General features: G+C 37.6%; 1 long non-coding RNA gene across 9 annotated transcripts in view; it reads right to left on the reverse strand.

Annotated features, from left to right (window-relative positions):
- Positions 1–3,978: 3,978 nt before the first annotated feature.
- The window catches only part of LOC127059739 (uncharacterized), a 96,657-nt gene continuing 75,755 nt past the window's right edge, over positions 3,979–24,880 (reverse strand). For all 9 annotated transcript variants that reach the window (XR_007777855.1, XR_007777852.1, XR_007777853.1 and 6 more), the window contains one exon: positions 3,979–5,319. This is a non-coding gene — a long non-coding RNA (uncharacterized LOC127059739). The remainder of the gene's footprint in view (positions 5,320–24,880) is intronic.

Here is a 24,880-nt window from a genome sequence, read left to right on the forward strand (position 1 = left end):
ATTGATTTTCAGAGAAGCTGAACTACAGGTGCTCAAGTTTGTTAAAAAAAGAAAAAAAACAAAACAAAACCAGCCTAACTCTGGTGGTACTGCTAGCAGAGGAAAGCATGGGAAACATGACCTTGGAGTCTGGTATTCCCTAAGTCTGTGTTCATTGTGTGCAGCATGACACGGTTATTCTTTTCCTGGAGTGGTGGCTAAAGGTGTTTGCTTAAAACCACGAAATTAGGGACCAAATGGACTGTAAATGTTATCCATAGCGCTAACATTTAGTTACTTTTGGATGGAATGTACAATACACTTAATTAAACCCTCATCAGAACAATACGTGGTGACAAGATATATCTACATACTGATAAGTAGTGAGACAGTTAGAAAGTAGACGGTTGTAGAAATCAGCTCTGGACCAAGTCAGACAAAACTGGTGTAAGTTAAACAGGAAAATAAACAAACTAAGTGGATCTCTAAACCTTTAAATTCCAGAAAAGCAAACTCTGGTATAGTTACATCAGCTGGACTGTGGAGTTAATAGGTTGAATAGAGAGCAAAGTCTTACTAATACTTCACACAAAGAATGTTTAAATAGTCAAGAATCTACATTCCAAACACAGTAAAAAGAAAAGAGAAATGCAGAAGAAGGTACTCCAGGCCAAACTGGATGCACTACCACCCTGAGAAGTGTTAGATGGGAAAAGAGAAACAGAACACATGGGCAAAAGCACGTGTGCATGCTCATTGGTCCTTAACTGAGAAGCATGGGGTGAAGTGACAACTGCCAAGAGAGGAACTTTCCTAGGCTTGGCAAAGGATATTAAAATAGATGAAGATATTTTTTTCAGTTACATAAATGAAAGAAAACAATGCAGTAAAAATTAAGGATAATACAGGCATGTTCCAACCTTGAATTGATATGCTCTATTCATTTAAATGAGAAGAGCAGTGTGGTCCCAGACTATAGGATATTTGTTGATCTCCAATCTAACTCAGAATTCTAGAATTTAAGACCATAACAGCAACACGGCATCTCTACCAAACTTAAACAAAGCAAAACCGATACAAGCCAAATACAGACTATTATAGGAATTGAAATATGATGTCTGACATTGATATTTTTCATTCTGCCTTCAGTAATAGAAAAAACTTTAAAATAGCAAGTTGAAAGCAATAGCACACAGAAAATAGATAAGAATATTTAAGAGATATAGCCTAGGATTATTGAAAGTAGACGACAACACATTAAATTTCCTCTAGATTAAAGATAAACCTCAAATCTACTATGTGCTAAAAAAGCATAAATGGTATAATTTCTCAGTATTAATAGGATGACTGCTAAAATACCATGATTGTGGATCACCACTGTATGGCAGCTGGTGCAACTTCAAACAGAGCCAGGGAAAAGCAATGGTGTTGTGTAAATGTCTGGGAAGAGCTCACCTGAAATACTGCATTCCATCTAGTCACCTGCATTTGAGAGATTAACCAGACTTTAGAGCAGGTAGAGGAGGACTGCTAGGTAGATAAGGGCAATGGAAAGCTTATTTCATAAAATGAGATTAAACAAGCTTGATTTATTTTGTCTACTATAACAAAAGCTGACAGAGGACAGGACTGCTGTCTAACTTCTAGTTAAAAAGCTGAGAGAGAGAAAAAAAAAAATTAAAAGGATTTTGGCATGAGTCCAACTGGACTTTAGCTGGCCATGAACTATTATTTTTTTTAAGTGTATGGTGCTAGCTCATTGTTTTTGACTTTATCCCAAGTCAGTTCCAATAGCAAATGGCTCACCAGCAATGTTGTAAAGCAATCACATTCTGTAACAGCCATCCTCTGGGAACAGTGGGAATAAACCACACAAGGATTCTTAAGATAGAGTAAAACACACTTCAAAAACAAATTATCCAATGTGATGGCTGCAATAGGGAGGGGAGGACTCAGAAACCCAGCGAGTGCTGTCCTGTTCCAAAGCCTTGCACAATGGAGGGGTTGGTAGATAGAATTAAATCTACTGTGATAAAATTAACATTTTTATGACACAAAGAACTGTATTATACCAATGTCGAGGTAAACAATACTATAAAGGCTATTTTCTGCTTTCACACTTAAGCCTCAACTTGTTATTTAGCAACAGAAGAAAGTCACAAAACAACAATGTATAAACAAACACATTACACATGAAAGAGTTAAAGAATGCCCTTCAGAAGGGAAAAGCCATTATGACAAAACTTACTTTTTCTTGTGGAAAACAAGTTATCAACAAAACCCATAGAATCTTAAGTCAAACACATCAACTTTAAAATTTTTTGAACAAAATAAACCTCCCCGAAAGAACTCTTCCTTACAGTGAAATATTATACTGCAAGATACACAAATAACAACCTAAAGACTACTCCGATATAAAAATTCAAATCCTTTGTTTTACAGAAAAAAAAAAAGGTAAAAATTTGTTTTACGTTTCATCCTTTATGAAACAAGTTTGCTTTCAATAAAAAAGATAATAACATTTGAACCAAATAAGACTTAAGCAGATGATGATTTGTAAAGGGATTTTTCTTGATTCATACTTTAAAAATCTCCAAAAGAAGCTAACACGATGACAAGCATTCCTGAGAGAAAAAAGAAGGAATGGAATTTCAGCGGAGGCACTGACCTGCTGGCAGCCCCGGCGGCGCTGCTGCCGCTCCCTGCCCGCGGGGCGAGCCCAGGCCCGCACGGCCCCGGCCCCTCTCGGCCTTTCCTTCTCCAAGGACGGCGGAGCTGCTGCTTCCATCTTCCCAAGCAGCCGAACACCCGCTTCAGGCACCGGCAGCCACGCCTGCCTGCCCTTGGGGCGCGGAGCCCGCTGTGACGAGGGGCGATCATCCCCAGGTGAGCAACTCAAGACGCTCAGGTTCCCTCAATTTGCCCCATTAGTGCTACTCGGTGGCCCGTTCTGCGGCGGAGCTGCTGCCGGGGCAGACTCCTGTGAGGCAGCCCTACATTCCGGGAGATGCCTGCAGCGGCTGCGCCCAGGGGCTGTACGGCTCAGGCTGGGTTTTGTCCCGCCAGTGACCGGGGAGTGGGACATGCACATCCTCCCTTTCCTTCTCCAGAAACTCCGGTCGATGCCTCACCTGCCTTTGGGCCGTCGCTGCTCAGGGGAGGCGCGAGGGAACCTTCCAGAACCCCCGAAGGTGACAGTGACCCGGACTCATGACACTTGTTTAAAGAACAAAAGCATATCTGAAAAACGAGGAACTCTGTTGACTGGTTCTATTTTGGAAATCTAGAATGACCTCCCCAACAAGAAGGGGAGGTCTTTCTAAGAATGACCAACTGGTCTTGGGCTTGTGATTCTGAAAAATGCCATCACTGAATGTTCGTGTAATGCCTGGTAGCTACAGCCCGCTGTGACATTAAACAAGCATGCAGACTCCTGCCCACAGCGTGGCAACTGTAAAAGTGATAACAGAACTGATCTCTTCCTTCCAGTCTGCTGGGGGAAATACCGGGGGGGGAAAAAAGAGAGCTGATCCATCGTCATGGGCTTTCCAGGAATTGCTCTCTGCTGAGAGTACAGCTGGGATGAGTTCACACTAAACATACCTCAACAGCCAGCACCACGTCATTTCTTATGGGCTGGAGAGTTGACATATAGTGACAACTTTTAGATGCAATTGAATTAAAAGCTACACTTACTAATTAAAAAGATGCTAATAAAGCCTTTCAGTGCATACTTGAGTTGTTGACACCTGTATCAGAGAGTGGTATGAAAGTGGAGCTACAAGAACTACACAAAGTAGAAAATAAACTATTTTAAGTGCATATTAAGAGTTCCAATGGATATTTTACATCACAAGCAGCAGGTCCCAGTTGTATACATTCATTAATTTTGTCCCTTCCTTGAAATATATAGCTTGCTGTTTCACTTTTCTAAAAAGCAACCAGAGCTAAAATCAGTTACAGAGAAAATTGATATAAATGTAACAGTGGAAGTTCTGGGGCTTGGACATTAATGTTTTATTAAGGCTTTGAGACAGTACTCATGACAGAATTAGGCAAGCATAGGTGATAAACACAAACAGTATGAAGAAAAAAAGTCTTTATGGTTAAAAGGTCTAATAAGTAGGGATTTTTTACTGAACTAGAACAAAGATTTATTTCCTCCCCCTTCCCAAAGAAAAGCAATTCAGTTTTCTTCTCCTGGACTTATATATATAAAGTTAATGTCATACTCAAAAACTTCTTTGTGGCAAAAAAAAAAAAAAAAAACCCTGTTGCTTTTTGGCAAACAAGGGAGGAAAAAACTTTTCCTCGCTCCATAGCATTCATTAGTTTGTTAACGACATTTAACACAAAATGGGAAGGAGAGGCAGTTCATAACACCTGCAAAGGACATGAGTAGTAGGCTAATGGGGGTAAAGCTTATAAGATGCTTACTCTGCAAACAAATGTGACATTTTCAGATCTGTCAGCTGCATTTAGTAACAGAGATACAGATTTCCTGTAAATGCAAGCAGAGAGATACTGACAATTCATCTACATACAGAGTTGTGGTGATTTGACTGAGAGCTTGACTGCACATGGAATTATTCAAGAATAAAAGTAGCATCCTTACTGAATAACTGGCTCGTGCAGACATGTTTGTTCTAGAATACAAACTAGAATAAGGTAATTATGTATTTGATAAGCTTCTATATGTAGAATAATTTTGTAGGGCTGTGAAGATTAGATTCAGATCCTGCCTCAGCCTGAAACAGTTTTCAAGTAAAGTAATATCTTAAACTTAAATTTTTGAAAATTTTTTAATTCAGAATTCTGGGAATCCCTTCCAGGTTCTTTTGGTTTGTTTTTTGGTTGGTTTTGGTTTGTGTTTATTTTTTTTTCCTGTTGAAACTTATTTGTCTTAATTTGATTGAGAACAGGTTTTAAATACATGAAATCACTACAGATTTCCTGTACTTTTCTTACAAATTTCATGTAATCCAGAGTCTTACCTGAGCTCAAGCCTCTGAAATTTGGATTTATGTATGGCTTGAACTCATGTCCTACAATTCTAGGGATATTCTGACTTGACAGTCTTCCAGTATCAGTTCCACAGCTCCCTAGAGTGAGGATTTCTGGCCCTTCTGTTTACTTATTCCCACACTCCTTCTCTGTATAAGACAGCACATATTCCAGCTGCCTGTGCATCAGCAGTCTCTGGTCAGATGTCTCTATGAAGTGCTAGGAGGATGGAGAATCACATGTGAGTTCCAGTTGCCTTCTGGTGTGAATAGAGCAGAAAGTGCCATTTCAGGAGGGACATCCACACCTGTGGTCTGCAGAAGTTTGTACAGGAAACTGCAAAAGATGTGATAAAATCAATTATTAATCTTTAGCTTGAAAGAATAAAAATTTCAGTATGGAATCCTGCATAGTGAAGAGACTGAAGCATTTCTAAAATGTTTCTATTTCCTATTTCTGTTGAAAGGACTATGAATATCCTACCTTGTTATTCCTCACCTCCCAATAAGCCTGAAAGTTGCAGTGAAAAGTCTTTAACAGCACTGTGAGTTTGAGAACATAAAAGGAATGGTCCAAGGCAGAACTAGGGAATCTAGACCAATTATCTATACATTAGAGGGTTTTCTGGAATGTGACTCTCAGAATCATTGTTTGTGGTGTATCACCATATGAAATACCTTAACTTCGTGAGGGAGGAAGACATTCCACTTCCTTGGCACCACACTTCTTATGTCATAACCCCTAGCTCACCAAGTTAAAGTGGGCCCAGATGGCTGCAAATCAATGTTTTAAATATCAGAGTATTATTTTTAGCTATATCTAAATTGATTCTTTTTTTTTAAATCAAAGCTGGAAATATAGCACAAATGTCTGTATACTTTATACACTTCCACTGTAAAACTTGTCTTACTGCTGCACTGCAAAATGCAGTTTCAGTAGTGGTATCTTTATGGCATAATGTATGCTGTGTCAAAGATGGTTAAATGAAATCTTAAATTAAGAAGTTCCTTAGTGTCTTGCACCACCGGTCTTTCCCCTTTCACAAGGGGAAAAATTGAGATAATGTCATTCGTAAAATATAAACACAATGTTAATATTTCTCCATTACTAATTGTTAATGCTTGAGAAATTTTTAAAGAGAAAAAGTTAAGACATCTGAAGATTCTGTGCAGGTCAAACATGGCTTGTTCTTGGAGTCCCCTCCTATAACTAATCTGCTGAGCAGACAGCAGCAATGGAAAATCCTTTTAGTATAGGTGCTGTCCAGCTACAGAATTGCAAAATCTTAGGTATAGGGATTAGCATTATTTTAGGAATGATGGAGAGAAGCCTGCATCCAGGGCTTTGCTAATCTTAAAGAGTACTAATGTGTCAGGCTCTTAGTCTGATCCTCTTGTGCAATAGTCACATCTGACAGTATTTTGGGTTTAGGTGTCTTAAATCTACAATAATTACTAGTCTGTCTGTGAGTGAGTAAACTGACCTGAAACAGCTTTTGGACAAGTGAATGATCAGAGATGAAGTAAAGAAATATTAATTATGTAAAATTATCAACTTTTGGCCTTGCAAGCTTCTTAGTAGTAGAAGGACTTTTTCTGTCTTTCCAAGGATAAAAATCCCCTTGTTCTTTCCTTGCTTTGTTGGGGCTTTGTACCTTAGGTAGGTTTGAGGCAAGCACCCAGATTCCTGTAGAACAGATAGGGAAAGCATAGGGACATTTTTCTTGGATCACCTATGGTAAGACATGTCTAAAGACTTGTAATATAGATTGAACCAGCACTTCTCATTCATCGAAAAACTGAGAACTAGAAAAGAGAAAGAGAGAAGTGAGGAAACAGGGATGAAATTGCAGCCCTTTTCTCTGATGCTGAGCCAGAAATTACTGGGCAGAACTGAAGGCAGCAGGAGGATTACCTTACTGCCCCACTAACTCAAGTGCCTGAACTCTGCAGTAACATCTCTGGGTACCTGTGGGTAGTGCTTCACACACACAGCTGGGCAGCGACTGACAGATGAGGAACGAGTCCATGAGTCTGTGCAGCAAAGAGCTATTCCTGCTTCCCACCAGTTCCCATACAAGCACTCAACTCCCCTCTACCTCTACTAATGAGACTGTGTTGCTGGTTATTAATGTTCCTTTAACACATACTTTTCAACTTGGTTGTTTATTACTGGCAGAAGGAATTCTTGTAATGTTTTACACTACAGTATTTGGTATTTAATTATTAATAAATTAATAAAATTCTAAAATATTTTATGGTGCTGGTTCATGGGCAAAAAGGAAGAGTCATTAAGTCATACCACAAAACTTACATGATATTACTATTTTATAATGTTAGGAAAAAAAAACAGTAAATAAACAGTACTCTACAGGAGAACAGTACATTCCCTTTCTATTTCTTCATACAGGTTACCACTCATTGTGAAGATAGGGCACACAGCCCTACAAGGATTACACATCCTTTTTTCAGTGGTGGCAGATGCTTTCTTCTTGCCAGTACTGAACATTTTCTTAGTAGTAATTTTGACTCTGCATCCAATTTCCAGCTGTATGGATGCAGCATATCAAAATACAGATCACTGTACATTTCAGCATCCTAGCATTATTGGCAGCAGCACTTTTCCTTCTAAAACATTTTCTTTTACTGTTCTGCAACTGTGTTGTTAAGCTTTGTGCTGTATGCTCTCAGTAGACTTGATTCTGTAAAACAGTGATAAAATACCCTGTTATTCAGAGAGTAATCACATAATCTTGTCCTGATAAATTAAAGAGTTGGCCTAAGGACACTGCACCTTCATGTCGAAAGGCTCTCAGTGCCTTTGCAGTCAAATAAGACCTGCATAATAATTAAATAACACCTTTTAGATATCTCATATACAAGTGCTATTGATTGAGATAATGGACTTAACAAAGCTGGCATAGTCTCAGAGTTAATCTTGAAAGCATTCTCTGTTGGCTATATCACATTTATAGCTGCTTCACAAACCACTGCCACATCACCAGTGTTTGCCTTTGAACAGCAAAGTCCTTAGTTAGGTGCAGAAGTCAAGAAAACCAAACTCTGCATAGCAAAAAGGTAATTTTAAATATCAATATAAATATACACAAAACTTTAAAAGATAAAATTTACTTCATAACACTTGTTCCATTAATTGAAAACTGGAACAACATTTTTCCATTGAAAATTGTCTTCAAATAAAATTGAGACTTGAGGGTGGGTGTGGTTTTTGTGTTCTGGCTAGCAAAATCAGTCAGTTGAGAAATAAATGTATTAAAAATCCTTTAAATCAGAAAGATGTTTATATTAACTCTAATAATAGTTGCATTCTCTTATGAGGAACAACTGACACATTGTCCTGCTTGACTTGGGTTTGCAGTACCTTTAAGAGTTCAACAGAAAAAATGACTCTTCCACTCTATTCCAGTTGCAGCCAGACTTTGTATGAAATGGGCCTGTGAAGGCTAAGTCCCAACTCAGCCACGTGATTTTTAGCTCATAACAGAACTGCTCAGCAGTTCTTGGAGTATTTTTTCAAAGATGGATTAAAAGAAAATGGGATGATTATTTTAAAGCTCTGTGGCTATTCTAAGAAAATTCAGAGAAATCCCCTGCTCATGAAACAAGTGCACTGTTAACAGGTACTCCCTTCACTGTGTGGGCTTCCTAGTGATACTCCCCCTTTCCTCCAGAAATCACCCACAACACTGGAAATCACCTTATGGCTACTGCAGGGTAAAGACTGGAATCTGGTTCTGGTCTGCAATATTGTTTTGACAAGATCAAAGCTTTTGCATTACTGTCAGGAAGCAGCAAGGGCAGCTGCTCTCCCAGGCAACAGAGAGCCAAGGGCAATGTCACCAGGGCAGGGTCCTTGCTGTCCCAGTGAGGAAGCAGGGCAGGACCATAGACAGCAGCTAATATTCTACCAAGAGCTCAGACAATTAGACAAGTTTGTGCTGATGAGGCAAATCCATGGTCAAGCTGGAAGTCTATCTGCAGGTCAGGATCAGAATGAGTGAGAGCAGCTGGAATAATGACCTTTGAGCAGGTTTGCAGTAAAAAAGTGAGATCAAGGCCATCAGCCCATGGGTCAAGCTCAGGATCAGTGGGGCCCATGACCATGGTCCTGCTCAGGCAGGGACTGAGGAAGCTCTAGAACCTATGAACAGGTGCTGGGGGAGACCACAGGTGAAGTTTTTGAGCTGTGAGGGCTCTGACAACTACAGAGTAGACAACTGTCAAACAAACTCATGTCATGTAGGGCATTCAAAACTCCTTAGAGATACTAAGAAGGTAAAATTCCTTGTGATGTTCGAAGGCTTTCTAGAGATAAAAGAGTTATCCCAGAGTTGTCATGTTCCTTGAAAAAAGTATTAGTTTTATCATTCCTGTATATTATTTAAATCTGACTTACTGTTTCCATTCAAACCCAAGCTAATTTGCCATTGAAAGAAGAATGGAAAATGAAAATCATTAACCTATAGAGACAGATTTATAATTCAGCATTGGTTCTATTCCCAAAAGGCCTCTTCCTGCAAATAGTACCTCATACAGAACGCACAAAAGTGGAAGTTTTAGTCAATTAAGTTTGTTTAAATGGCATTATGGGGGATAAGCCCCAGCTGTTTCAGAAAGTGTTATCCTAGTGTTCAGAGACCTTGTACTTAGGCAGTCAGCCAGAATCTATCACCATGGATTCACAACAATCAAGGCCTTGACAAGTTTTATGTCTAAAGAAAACCAGTTAGTCAATTAATGGTTAAAGACTTCAAAACATCTTTTTGTTAGTATGACACTGATTCAAAAGATAAAAGACTAAGGAAATCTTTTCAGTACTTTTCTGTCTTTTCCCCAAATCTTCTGAGGAGGAGGAACGACCAAAAAAAATAAAAAATCCAACCACAAATCCTGCTAGAACACATAATAGTTAACTAGTAGCTAATCGTTTAGAGTAACACTTCCATCAGAATTGGTACATTTCCTCTAAAACAGAAAGGAACTTTCAATGGATTTTACAGTTTCAGACTTCAGTCTCTTCTTTAATTGGATGTGGCCATTTAATTTTGAATGAAATAGTTTTTCTTTTATTGCATTCTGATACATGCCAGCTTTGACAGAGAAAGCCGGCAACATAATGCTCATATGGCACATTAAGAGGCACACTCTGTTGTGGCTTTGCACTTCAGAGACCCTAAATTCTACAAAACTTGTTCATTAAAGGGCTTGACTATAGCAGTCTCAATAATTGAAGGAGGCACAATTGCTTTTTTGCAAAACCTATTTTTGAACTCTGTGAAGGGAGAAAATAACAAATTATCTGCCCCAATTTCTCTTCATATTCTTTAGCTAGCTCAATCAGACATAGCTACTCTTATTGCAGGTGCTCCTCAATGAAATTCTGTGGCCCCAGTAATAAAGAATATCAGACTGCATCATCACAGAGATTTTGCTCATCATGAAATCTAACAAAATATCTTTTAGGAATCTGTATTTCTTCAGAAAACGCATGGTTCTGCTGCCTAAAGTTACTCAGAACTCACCACTCTAAGTGCCATTGAGCAGACACTAAATATTTCAGTGAGGCTCACCATGGTCATAAGGCAAGTGTGTACATACACACTGCCTTGTAGATTTTCCTTGCTTGTGACTTTGACCATTCTCAGCGGTTATTTGGATGCCTTCTAGAACAGCCACAGATTTAGGAAGTGCCAGTTCCTAGGAATCTCTCAAAAAAAAAATGTTCACCCAGTACATGCCTGCACAACTGTGCTGACATCAGCAAGCTTTTTCATGAACATAAATTTTTTGCCAAAGGAAAAGTCAGTGCTTTCTCTTAGTGGCCTAAATTTGGGAAATTATACTTTCTGTGATTAGTGTTCAAATGGAAAAGTGCTAGCACATCACTGGACACAGTTTTCAACTGAAATTCTGCAGTCCAATGAAATCCTCAGCAGCAGCACTGGCTTCCAAAACACCAGTTTTCTTGGTACCCAAGAGCCCCAGCTATGCAGATGACCTTGCATATACAATTTAGATGTTCAAATGCAGTGAGTGCATCTGTAGACCTTGCCTGAGCTTTAAGAATATTCTATGTAGATAAGATCCAAAACCAGGGGAATAATGTATTCTCCTACATGAGTTTCAACACCAGTCTGGAGAATTCTTTGGCCTAAAGCTACCCAGGATCCTACTACTGAAGACCAAATTTTTTTAAAAAAATTATTTTCAGGTTAGTTTACTTCCTTTGACAGTGAACAAACCTGCAGGAAAACCAATTCTCCAGTGGCAAAATATTGCACAGATTTTCCTCTCTCCACTCAGAGAATCAACTTCTGTTACTTAATTGCATCCATCTGAATAATTTTAAACCCATCTTTTACTTTTTTTCCTGTCCAAGTTCAATAATTGTTATACTTGAAGGCACCTGCAGAGAAGATTGATGAATCATCTTCCAGCAGCCATCAACTTTCTGAATGTATAAATTGTTCATTCAGGATTCAGTCACAGAGATCAAATAGTCTCTTCACTCATACCACAGTAGCAGCTTTATCAGTAAGGTAGACACAGATGTGTTCCACAGTTGCCACCATTTTCAGAAAAACAACCTCAAAGCATCAACCAGGATTCATAATTTAAATAGATTCCCCAAAGAGTTTAAGGAATGGTAAAGGGCAGACTGGGGATAGCTTGTGTGGGAATTAAGAAATTACATGTCCTTTGTACATTTTCCCAAGGTAACATAAACAGTGGCTGCTAAAGTTCAAGGAGATGACTTCATCTATGCAGGTTAAAGGTGTCCTTTTCCACAAAACTACTATCACAACCTGGCTGATAGCCTTTCCACCTCGCAGCACTAGCAAGGGATTTTCTTCTGTGCATAAATTACACTAAATTAACCATCCCTGGCAGGTCAGTGGTAAAATTATATATTTTCAGTGAAGCCAGCAGTTGGGATTTTCAAGGGCATTTTTCTTTTTCTTTCAACAGGAATAGCAATGAAATAATGTTTACCCTGAAAAATTCTGCCCTTGCATTTCCATTTTGGCTAGAAACCAAATTGTTTTCAAAAGGTGCAGCTCATCAAGAGAGGGAGCCTTTGTTTAGTTCAATTTCAAAGTTATAAAATATAAAACTGTGAAACTGCAGTAAAAACATTTCAGCCACTTAAGCAAGGATGCAATATATTACCAAATTTTTCCTGAAGCGATGAAGATTTAAAGCATGGTTTCCTATTTTTGCCTTTTCTTTTTGTCACAGCAATTAAATTATTCTTTTGTGAAAAAAAAAAAGGAAACAAAACAAAAGACATACGCATCCCTCTGTTTTCAAGGATATGTTTTCATCAACTCAGGTCTAGATCTATTTAGAAAACAGGAGAAAATGTTTATCACTGTTTTAATTTGATTAGTTAAATGTTGCTGGAAAAATCAACACTTCAATGTGTTGAAAATGTGAAACATTTTCATTAATTTTACAAATGTCAACAGGGACTGGTTCTGCACAAAGTCAGGGGGGGAAGATCTATGCCCAGCAGCCACAATGTATTGGAAAACTAAATCAATTCAGTATATCTGTCCCCAAACAGAACCAAATAGAACTGAGTTGCAACCATTAGAGTTGTTGCTTCTTTCTAAATCCAAAGCATGAACTCTCCTTAAAGAGTCCCCTTTCCAAAATGCATCATGCATCAGCCATTGAAAACAAATGAGAAAAAAGGCCTGACTTTTCAAATGACATGACACTGGCCAACCAGAAAAGCCGAGTCATGAATCATTTGTAAAAAAAGTTGAATTTGGTCATTGCTACAACACATTTGGAAATCCTTGGGTACTCTAGGCCTGTATATATAAATGGATACATATACATGAGTACAGTTCCTCTTGGGGTTCCTGCTTCTTTATCTGCCAGCTGAAATACTTTGAGGTGAGAGGGGAATTTTGCTAAGGGAAAAAGGTTCACAGATCTGCTATAAAGTTCACAATCACATTTGACCATATTATAACCCAGCAGAATTCACATGTAAGCAAACTTGATGTGTTTGCATGAAGTCCACTGAGAACCAACTTGGGGGATTGAAAAAAAAAATAGGGAGAATAAAAATAACTAAAAGAAATTCCATTCTATTATAATAAAATACCCAACTTAAGCTAATTATTTAAGCATGCTCTTCAAAAGAAATATAAAAGCTTTAATTAAAACTGCACACATGAACCAAGACCTAATCAACTAGAGTTATCAAATTCAGCTAGTGGTAAGCCACAAGCTCTGAAAGGTCCCATTTGGCTGATAAATGCAACATTTTTTTTAATATGTACAATAAAAATAGCAATATCATTTAATGTGAAATGTGAAAAAATTATTACAACAAAGTGACCCTTGCTCCCAAGCTGAGAGTTTGGCCATGGTCCTCCACTCACTGAGACTGTGAGCATGGTCTCTCCAATACATCTGATTTACATGGTGTGAGTGTGCCTTTTTGTATACAAGATTTTAGCACACAGCAATCTCTGATGGCTGATTACCACCCTCCCTCTCTCCTTTTCTTTATTACTGGGTTTATAATGAAAACGTTGACACAGCCTTAACTATGGCAACATTAGCATTTGCCATTATAATTAACAGATTCTTTTTTTTACCTTTGTGATTTACATGCATATATTCTTCCCAGAGCAGTAATTACAGATGGTATAGCTTGTAATATACACTATCCCTGAAGAAGAAATACATTCTTTTTGGAGTATGTCTCTGATAAATTCTATTTAAATATAAAAGGTAATAGGCAGAAAATGTAGTTTGCTTACAAGTTTCCTTTATGGTTGTTTGACTGTCACTTTTCTGCAGATTTATGATAATCATCCTTGCAACAAAAACGTTTACTTCACTGTCTAAATAATAAGGTAATTTGTTACAGCTAATTACTCAAGTGCTTCCTTAATCTCAATTAAAAGATTCAGGCTTATTTTCTACATTTCTGCAGCAGTAAGCTCCAGAATATCTTGTTAATGTATTCCCAATCACATATTTGTTAAGGAATGCATGGTCCATGCAAAACTGAAATGCTAAAATACATAGCTGCAATCTTAAACAATGATTTATTGTGACATGGGATGTGGGACATTTCCACAGCTTTTGTGATTGCAGTAATGAAGCTGTAAACCAAATAGCATGAAATGAAGCAAGGCCTTACAATTTAATCAGCTCGTAAACAGATCTACTGCATCAAGCAAATGACATTATTATCCATCCGAAGTAAATCATGCTAATCTCAGGAGATAAAATCAACATCATTAATGGTCACATGTCATATTCATCAACACTAAACTATCCCTTTTGACAGATTAATCCTAACTACAGCTCCCACGATGTATGGTAATAGGGCTTGTAGCATACATTTCATTCAGCAGTAAGGCTAACCAGCACTCTTAGTCTGCTATTACAAATAATTTTTTTATTGATTTACATATTTTAAAATGCATTTAAGGTGAGGTACCATTAAAAATCCTGTCACTATCACATATTTCTTCCTCACATTCTCAGCCTGTATTAATAGAAACTAAACACCGTATGCCATATAAATACTTTCTTTAACACACTGTTAGTGGTAATTAAAGAGTTCTGCCTGTGTTTTTCATTCGGCAATGAAAATATTCACCCTTTTTAATAAGGTTTAAAGAATTATTGATACTATTATTCTAATATCTCATTCGTAGTGTACCAGCGCATAAGGCCCCTGGTCATGGATCAGGGCTCAATCAAGCCAAGTAGGATCCTGAAGACTTTATTATCTATTTTCCCATCATTAATAGAGCATCAGAAACCCAAAGATGCATTTATGATATTCACTCTTCATTGCAGTTTAATATATCCTGCAGACTGGTGGTGTATTTTTGCTCTGACTCCAGCTCCTGCATACCGCCTATTTGTTCCAAACACAAAATATATTTATTTATCATGAAACTGACCCTGTATGAATACTTTTGAAAAGTGTCCACTATTCAAAGTGTCACTTTCCTTGAACAGGCACTGAATTATATTGACAGGCACATTATCAAGGGCTGCTGACTGACAGAATGAATGACTGCGGCTCCATGCTGCATTGCCAGTCATTGACTGAGTGGGTGCAAAAATTATCTACAACCTTTGGAGATCTAAAGGACTCTGAACTATGGCTAGAAAAGAAGATAGATGCAAGTGATTTACTTGCACAGCATTTATCAACTTAGTACAAACATCTCAACTATTGCCCAAACTACTTCACTAATGTAGTAATTCATTAATGGTCTATTCTCTTTCCTGAAACTATTTTTTTAACATCCCTTTTATGCAGTTATTAATGTCATGTTATTTAATACGTGTTTATCTTTCACAAGGGAAATGGTTGCGGTAATAATTTTAAAAGCAACCAATGCCCTCTGCATTTTTTTTAGGCCAGTGTGGGTTAAGATGCATCTTAGTAAGGTTATTAGGGCAAAGTAAAAACAATATTAGAGACTGCCTGTGGCTGATGTGTAGCAATCAGTAAGTCTGGTTAAGAGAGAAGGCAGAATGCTTCCTGGACTGTGCTAGGGTTTTAGGAAAACACTAAACTAACCATAAAAGCATTTCATTAACTTGCCAAAATAATTTGCCAGATGTGTTTTTGATATTTTTGATTGACATAATGGCAGCTTGAAGAAGAAGACCACAAAATTCTACCTTATCTATTGACTAGAAAAAAAAGGGGTAATAAAATATTTCAGTAAGTGCATTAATTTCAAAACCTCAAAGCACTAATGTCAAATTTACTGGAATCCACTGACCTTTAAATAGCTTTTAAAGATTTTATGACTTAGATTGTCACATTACTTACCAGGAATCCTTAAGAAGCAGTTTTTTCCATCTATGGTGTGTTTTTAATGTTGAGGTTGTGAAGAACTTCCCTTTTCTGCCATGGTCCTTTTTACTCTCACTGCTCCCATACTTGATGCTCTGCCTAACTAATTACTTAATCTTTGACAAGCTGCAGATATCTGTGGTGCTTATCAGTGATTGTGGTTAGAGGACTAAAAGAATCACTGATGAGGAGGAACAAAAATCCCCATCTTTCTTACAGGTTTTTTGTGCTATTGCATATTGTAGTGAGAGGAGGGTGTCAGTGAGCTGGTATTCCTTCAGAACTGTGTCCTGGTACCTCCCAGACATGTCTGCTCTTCAAAGGTTTACTAGTAAAGCCAAGATGAAAGCAATCTGTATTTTAAGGCATATGGTTTAGGTAAGCAAAAGAAACAAACCTGTTTTTCGAGCCGTGCCTGAAAAACTGGCAACAGAATTTCCTGGTGGTATAAGCACATATAAAGTAGAAATTTTGCCAGCACAGCTAAGATGCAATGAATGTAAAACAAAAAAAAGTCTCAACAGAGCTGTGAGAGCAAAATATTCCTGTGTAGACCAAGTCCTAGGAAGAGATGTCATAAGCAAAAATAATCATGTTCTAGAAAGGGATGGATTGTCTCACTTTGAACAGCAAGAAATGAAGGAACAAAACCATACAGTGATCAAAAGACAGCAAGGGTGCCTCTAACAACTTGCTTACGTGCATTTTAGGAGTATGGATTAGGATCACCATTAAAAGGATAAGGATACTCCCATAGGACTAGCAGATAATTTAGAGTAAAAAAATGTATTATTTTTATTCCTAGTATTTGATCCTCCCAGTTTAGTTAATATATGAAAAAACCTTCCCTGAAAATTTTGTAGAAGGTATTTAGCAATACAACTCACATAGTGAGTTAAAAATACATCATCTTAAGTATTTTTTATCAGACTGTATCTGAAATACCATTAACTAATGATATAATTACAGAGAACTTATTAATCCATTTGTTTCATTTTTGAAACACGGCTGTAATAGGAAGATGTGTTTGTTTTTTAAAAAATCCTTAATAATTTAATAATTATATTCTATCAGTTTAAAGAGATACACATTTAAGTTATGCCAGTAACTGGTTTAGTTTCAAAATGGTAAATCATGTTAAGATATAAAGATTTTTTTTTTTGTTTGAAAGAAATCATGACTTAAAATATTGTATTTCAGTTGCATGCACATGATTCTAATTATTAATCATCCAAAATAAACTCTACTTTATAGGCATTTATTTGAAAGCAGACAAGCTAAAAACTTGCTCTAAAAACCTATAGAAGAAAATATTAAGAACAGAAAACATCCTCATTTTTATGTATATATGTTTTTCCGGTTTAAGTTCAGTGCAACTTAAGTCAATCTATTAAGCTGCTTGTTGCTTAATAGTTTTAAAACTTTGATATCAAAGTTTTAATGCTAGTAACATTGCCAATTATAAGCCAAAACTATTACCTGAAGAAATGCACAACTGATTACCAAGGAGATTACTGTTAAATAGTTGAAAATAATAAAGACAACTAGAAGATGTGGGCTACCCAACACAGACTGATAAAGAAGGCTGCATTCTCCAGCATGTAAATGTACTCTGAAGGCCATTCAAAGTAACAAGCAATGAAGTTAGCATTTTACTACCATGATGCACTGGTGAAAATGTTGGTGGAATATGCAGTGTATTTAGGCCCCAAATGTCTCTCCAGTATTTGAATTTGTCTCAGGTTTGTGGTAAGTAGTAAACCAAAAATCATTGCTTGCTCATTAACTAGCACGAAATAAGTCGAAATGCAGAGCACTTTGAAAAGTCAATGTAAAGGATCCAGGCTGAAGCATCAGTTAGAATATATGACAGATTTATATTACTATAAAATAACAAAAAAAGCACTAGAAAGCCACGTGAATTAGCATAAGCTAGATATACAGAGCTCAGTTTGGAACATCACTGATACAGTGACAGCCTCCACCCCCCTCAATGGAATATGCCTCTAATACATATTTAGTGGCATGGCAGCATTAGCTCAAGAAGTTACCAAGGCAAGAGAGACCTTATGAAGACAGCAAAGAACTCCTGACAGCTGCTTTTCCTTTTAGCATTTGGCATGTATATTTTATAGTATGTTTTTTGCACCTATGCAGTGACAGATTGGTGCCTGCTTTATGATCCACATTATTTCCTTCAAACCAGCTTTTCCTGATGAGTAATACACATGGCCACTGTTTGGCTCAGATAGATGAAAACCCTAATTTTGTAGGTGACACCTTCTTTTTCATACCAGCTGACTGTACAGTTTCTTATTTACAGAGACAAAGGTCATTATGAATGGCAGGAAGGGGAGCAGTACCAGATCTGCAAACTTTAATCTAAGGAAATGAGAAAACACTTTTTTATACTCACTGTATATAAACAGACAAAATACATGTAGCTCATCAGCAAGAAAAGTTAGCCCCTTTTATTTCTCATCCACAAACTGAACAGTGACAGAACCACGGACTTCAGCATACAATCTATCAGCTTTAATTTTCTCATGTTGAAAGAGAGAAATCCAGACTGAAGAGTAAAGAAAAGACATCCTTTGTTAAAGCAGTATTATAAAAAAGACATAAAACTACAAAAAATTTATTAGTGCACTCTTGACTTTAAAGTCTCCTTTCAAAGTCTTCTGCCTCCTACCAGATTGTCAGAGATAAATCACACAAGCATAGGGATACTTACAGTTAGTTTAAGGCTCAGTAAAGACAAGAAGGTAGAACAAAACTCAGATTTTTGTACTCTTATACAACTTTTGACATAAGGTTAGTTAACTTTGATTTTTTTGTTTTAGAAAAATCACTTGGAAAAGGCCTACCTATGCTCCTTTGTTCTCCTCCTTTTTTAACTTCCTTCTCAATGTCATTTCTTATGCCAGAGGAAAAAAACAGTTTATTATTGCATCTTCACACACACACAAGATTATAAAAGCATGTTGATCAATTTCTTAGCTGTTGACAGTGGAGCTGGAAAACTCTGAAAACCCTTTTTTGTACTGTTTGGATTTTAAAAGGGTCTTTAACAAACAAACTTGAAAAGACTGATTGGCTTCAATGGATTAGCCACGTCTATCTTAAAAACACTTTTGAACTTACATGCACATTCCAAAAAGCAATCATCAAAACAACACCTTTATAATAAAAAAATATTATTTATATGTGTGATGCCTGCTCCTTTAGCAGCCCAGTTAATTTTCAGTTTTATGTAATACTCAGAGGGAACTTGAGTATTCGAGGTCTGCATTCTTAACTGAATCCCAGTGGGAAGATCAGATAGCATCTGGCCTTTGTGAATCAACACAGAGTGACTGCTGGGAAGGAAAGGGTAGTCCTCTGTTCCCGTTTACTTTTGAACAGAACAATATAAATAGTGACCAGAACTACTTCCTCCTGGCTTCACCTGCAGCAGGTAATGCAGCGGCTTTGGCTTGTCAGTCTTTCGAACAATCTAGTGAACTAGGCAAACACAAAAGTGTTGATTCATTAAGTGCCATCTCAGCTCTTGGGATTCCTTGGGAAACAATGCCTGAGTCACCAGCGTTAATTCATCACAAAGTTCCCGAGGTAGGGCATCTCCTCCATATCCCTTCCCATCCCCTGCCACGGAGGCTTTCCACCTCTGTGGAAAGACCAAGCCTACAACCCAACCAAAACCAGCTCAGTCTGACTCGCAGATGCCAGTGTTCAACTTTGGTTAAAGAAGTTCTGTTGTAAATAGAAAACATTTTGACTAAAAGCTGTCAAATTGCAGCAAGTAGCATAGTCACCAGGCTTTATTCAAAGTCATTTTGTAGAGGGAAAGAAAAAAGCCTTCAAGGGGATCAAATGAGTCATGGGATTGGGTTTCCGGGGGCTCTTAGGGATTCTTTTCGACCAAGAGTTTTCTAACACTGTTAGAGCAGGGGCTGTGTGAAACTCAGCAATTTTGACTGTCATGCTATTTTTCAGTTCCAGCTTTCATCACTTTGTGCCTTTTGGGTCTAACTTTGCCTCCGCTTAAGTGGTTGTCAATGTAGAATAAATCACATGAAGAATACTTAGGGTCATTTTCTGTGCCCAGCCCACATAATAGAGGAAGGAATGAAATCTTCAGAAATAAAGGGGTATACTGTCCTCCTCAGTATGACTATTAAAATTCTGGAGAACAAACTGTTACACTGAAGATGAGAAATACTTGTTTTCTCTAGCACGTACTAGATTCAAATCTGACAGGACTCACAGACCTCTGCTGCTTTTTTAGAAAAGCAGGAAAAAAAATCTCTGTCTTTTGAGCACAATGCATGAGTAGAACAGAGTAATAAAGATTGTATTGCACAATGCACGAGTAGCTGCAGTACAAATTAATATATTGTGATGGGTTTAGGAGACAGAGGGGTGTCCAGAGCTGGACCTGGAACAGTCAAACCAGTGATTCATGGCTTTTAGTAGTGAGGCCAATGATTCTTGAATTCCAGACTCTGTAACCATGCCTTGCAATTCATTCTTCAAATGCAAAATACTGCAGACATTCTTTCTCTAAGAGACACATGCTAAAGGACACTGGGACTCCTTAGCAAACTGAAAATATAAGCGCTTCTTTACATTTTAAGGCAGCAGATACACTGGGATCTTAAAATACATTTTTTTAAAGAAAAGAATCATAGTGTGATTCTGACTTACTCTTGCATAGGAAGCTCATGTAAGTGTGAAGACTCTAGAGAGGAGCCTGTTTCACTGTAGGGAAAGCTTATTTTGTTATTATTAGCAGGCTGAGGTGTGCTGATCATTTTACTCCTGATATTTTGCCATTTCTTAACAAGCATTGCCACAAAATGACTCATGAAAAGCATTTTTGAATGAAGCTCAGTCATTTTGGCACAGATTCCAACTCTGATCATAGGGAAACCATTTACTTTTCCAATTACATGGTCAAGGCACAACACAAAGTACTGCAGAGTCTTCTCTTTTCATGTTAACCTGGTAAGAATGGCCAACTAATAAACAGAAGAAAGTGAGTGTTTGGTGAACTTTATAGTCAGAAACTGTACACAAAATTCTTCAGGTCATCAATTTCCATTCATTATAAGCATGCTGCTCTTGAAAACCTTTCTTGGAATCAGTTTTCAGAAATGTATTTCAACAGTATAGTACAGATGGAAAAATTTTAACTCCTCTTTTCAATAGTTATCTTTAGAAGTAACATGTAACTGACCTGCCAGCTCCCATCCTTCACCTGGGGGTGATTTAAATCAACTCTATCGAGGGAATCAATCTGATGTAAAGTTGAGCTAGACTTTTGCTAGACAAATCTCATTAAAACAGAAGCTCAAACAAACACAAGGTTTTGTCACCTACACACTTGTTCTTCAGACCTAATCCACACAATGATCTGTTGACCATGAACCCTATGCCCTTGAGGGAACTGAGAGTGATCTCCCTCACACTTCTTAACTTCAAAACATTATTTCATCCTTGCTTTCCCCCTTGATTGTTATCTCCCTCTGGTTGCAGAAATCATCTCAGTAACTCTTACTCAAGACTGGAAAGCATTCCAGCATTTCACGGATCCTCACATCCCACAGCTAGGCAGTACTGGGCTGATCCTCAAGTCACAAAAGTCAGAAGAGATTTTGCCATAGATGATAATGGGCAAATTTTGCAAGAAATTTTGTATTACATCCAGGTATATTTTTTTATTAAAGATATTTTTCACTTACTCTAAATAACAGGCATCAGTATCCAATGCATATATTCTTTCTAGCTTTGCTCTGCGCAAAAAGCTTTTTCATTTACTATACTTCTGGTTCAAGTCCACAAAATTAAGTGGGGCAGTTAAAACCAGACAAATAACGTACCTGATTTACCAGATTTTATTTACATTATTATATAGCTATTAGATGTAATATTGTCTGCTCCTGTCACTCTCTGCAATGTGTTTGATGATTCAGGGAATAAATAAAACCCAGGGTTAGCAAATAAATGAGAGCAGAATTGGCAGCACACCAAGTCTGCTTTATTTGACTGAGAGAGAGATGTGTTACATGGCCTGTTTGTTTAAATTATGCCAAGAGCTGAGATACACCAGGTGTTGTAGACCATGGAATAGAGCCCTTAAAATGTTTGCAAAAACCAGATTTCTGTTTACTCCTTTGCCAGAACACAAACCCAGAAAGTTTACACTGAGAAGTCGAAAGAACAGGACTTTGTGATACCATTTTGCTATTATTTTTATTAATAAAAGTTACAGAAATGTCTCATATGTGCTAACTATCCACTCTCCCTGTGTGTCTGTCTTTACACTGGAATATATAGTATATGTAATTTTGTAAAATTATTTTAGTGACTATCTTAGCAGTTCTGAAATACCGTAAGACAATTCTGTAATAAAGATCAAGCCATACTACCTTTAGTGAATAAACACCCCTTAAGTTCAGTAAACGGGAAATGGATCTGAGAGATTTAATCTGTCAGTTTTTCACCTCACTGCCTCTTCCATCAGAAACAGCCAGACAGAGAGGGTTAAAACCAAGGAGATCCTGATCTCTTCTTTCAGGATGGGTATGGAAAAACAGTGTCACAAAGAGATCTCAGTAAGGAAGATCTAGCACAAATTACACTTAGATATTGTTATATTTTCCTTGAATGCATCTACTGGAGATGCATTCAAGGATTCACAGCAGAGATGGCTGGACTGCTACTTTTGCGCTGCTCTCCACAGCATCCTGCAAAGCAAGCAGAGTGGGGCAGATGAGGGATCCTCACCCACTTCATTGCAAAGTCTGACAAGGCAGATCAACCCACCATAGAAGATTTCTTGAAGTAGTCCACTTAACTTGGCAGTGCTCTGGGCCAACAACCCTTGGCAAGGGAAGAGGTTAAGCCAGCAGTTTTGTCTTAAGCTAGTAAAGCAATTTCTGTAGTGAATGTCAGACCACAGCCTGAATCAGGTTCAAAACTTATAGAGAGAGAGAGGGGTGGGGGGAAGAAAGGAAGGGGGAGAGGAGTAGTGGACAAGGAGGACAGGGGGAGAAAGAAGCAGAGAGCGTACTCATTCCCCCTTTCACTCTGTGAGCACTCTGAGAAAAAAATTATCTGTCTACCAACAAAATGCTAATGCATGTGAGCCTTCTTTAAGTTTCACCCATTCTTGTGTTTTAGTGATTTTACTCCCTGCCTTGAATAGAGAAAAATTACTTTTTAAAAACCAACTGCAGCAGCAGTGACATGAGTTATCTTCCAACGGAAGCGCATTGTCTTGGATTCAGTTATCTCTCAGACTGAAGGGTTTTTTTGGTATCTTCTAGTGGTTATAACTTACAACTGCCTGGAGTGCTTTTATTGTCCAATTCAAACATCTTGATGGACAAAACATTCCTACTGACTCTCTTTGGAACCCTCTCTCTTGATGCCTGCCAAAGCCTGAATTTCAGCATGCACAGAACACACTGCAAGTCTGCTTAATCTTACTTTGCATTTAGCAAGAGGATATTGGGATAGTACCAGAGAAATGCTGAGAGGTTTGTGTTAGCATAATGAAGAAGATAATAATGCCATGCTTACAAGGAAGCATGTACTTTTGTGTGCCTGCTAGTGTGGCTGAATTGGAATAAATAAAGAAAGGAGATTCCTAGGATAAATTCCTAATTCCAGCAAAGCTGGGCATAAACTCAGCTGAATGTAGTAGAACCAGCATTTTGTCTCTGTTTATTCTGTTCCATAGTTTATCCATTAATATAGGTCATCAGTTCCCAGTCTGTAGAAGAGATAGAGATTACAGTTGTACAAAGAAATACACACATTTTTAACATAACTTTTCTCAAAAGTTTCCTGATAAGAAAGTGAAGAATCCACTCATTTTCCCATTAATATGAGCACAAGTATTAGGACACAGGATGGATTTTATGCATGAAACTAAACTACTGCTTATCTCACTGCTGAAATTTTTTTTGAAAACCAATTTTAATGGTCTTGTGAGCAAAATGGATTCAATAGGTCTGATCTGCCAATACATTACTCCATTTGTATGTCAGTACAACTCATTGATTTTTGTGCTATTATGACTGTGTAGGAATGAAATAACAGTCTTGAATCAAACCTATTCAAAGGCTGACTGATGGTTCTGTTCAGAAATCAAATGAATTAAGGAAAACAAAACATGTTGAGAAGAGATGATGTTCCAGATGTGCTGTAGTGGGAGGAAGGATCACACACTATAACATATGGGCTGGTTTCTATGATAGAACTCGTTTCACAGTAGAGAAATTATGTGAAATGTCATGACAATATATGGTTTCTTTGAAAGCCTCATAATTGTCTAAAAATAGCCCCTAGCTTATGTTTTTCCTCTTTGAGAACCATTCTGATCCCAATTTTGCATCTCTGTTTCTTCACAGAATAAAGCTTTCTACGTATGGGTCACACAGGCAGGAAGATTTCTTGCTTTGGGACTTGGGACAAAATCTAATTTTAGGAGGCTCTATGTTCCTGTTTATTCCTATTTATTCTGTGAGGCAGAATATCAAATGAGCTGTTTAACTGTGTTAGCACATTTGCACTGCTTAAAAAGTTCATTTTCATAATTCTTTAAATGACTGGCCTTCACCCTAACATGAAAGCAAGCCTTATTCCATTAAGCCCTCAGTTCACCCAAGTTACTAAAAAATGGGGCCTCTGTATATTCCAAAGTTTAGATCACATTAGCCAGCTGCTTTGTTAGGGTAATCTAAACCAAAACAAGAGTATTGCCTTTCTTTAAATAGGCGTTGTAGGCCACAAAATATTGTGGGGCTAAACTGCATTATATCACTTTAGGACAGAAGTCTCAGCATTGGTTTTGACCTAGTTTGAACAAAGGTGCAGAAAAATCAATGAGGCCTGGAGCAGCCTAAATGCTTTGTTAGCCTTTTACTACAACATTATATATTACATGCAAATAATGGCACAAATTTAATACTACTATTCATGTCAAGTGATTTCTTTGAATCTATATTTTATA

Source organism: Serinus canaria, chromosome 6 (assembly GCF_022539315.1).
Source record: "Serinus canaria isolate serCan28SL12 chromosome 6, serCan2020, whole genome shotgun sequence".
Taxonomy (NCBI): Eukaryota; Metazoa; Chordata; class Aves; order Passeriformes; family Fringillidae; genus Serinus; species Serinus canaria.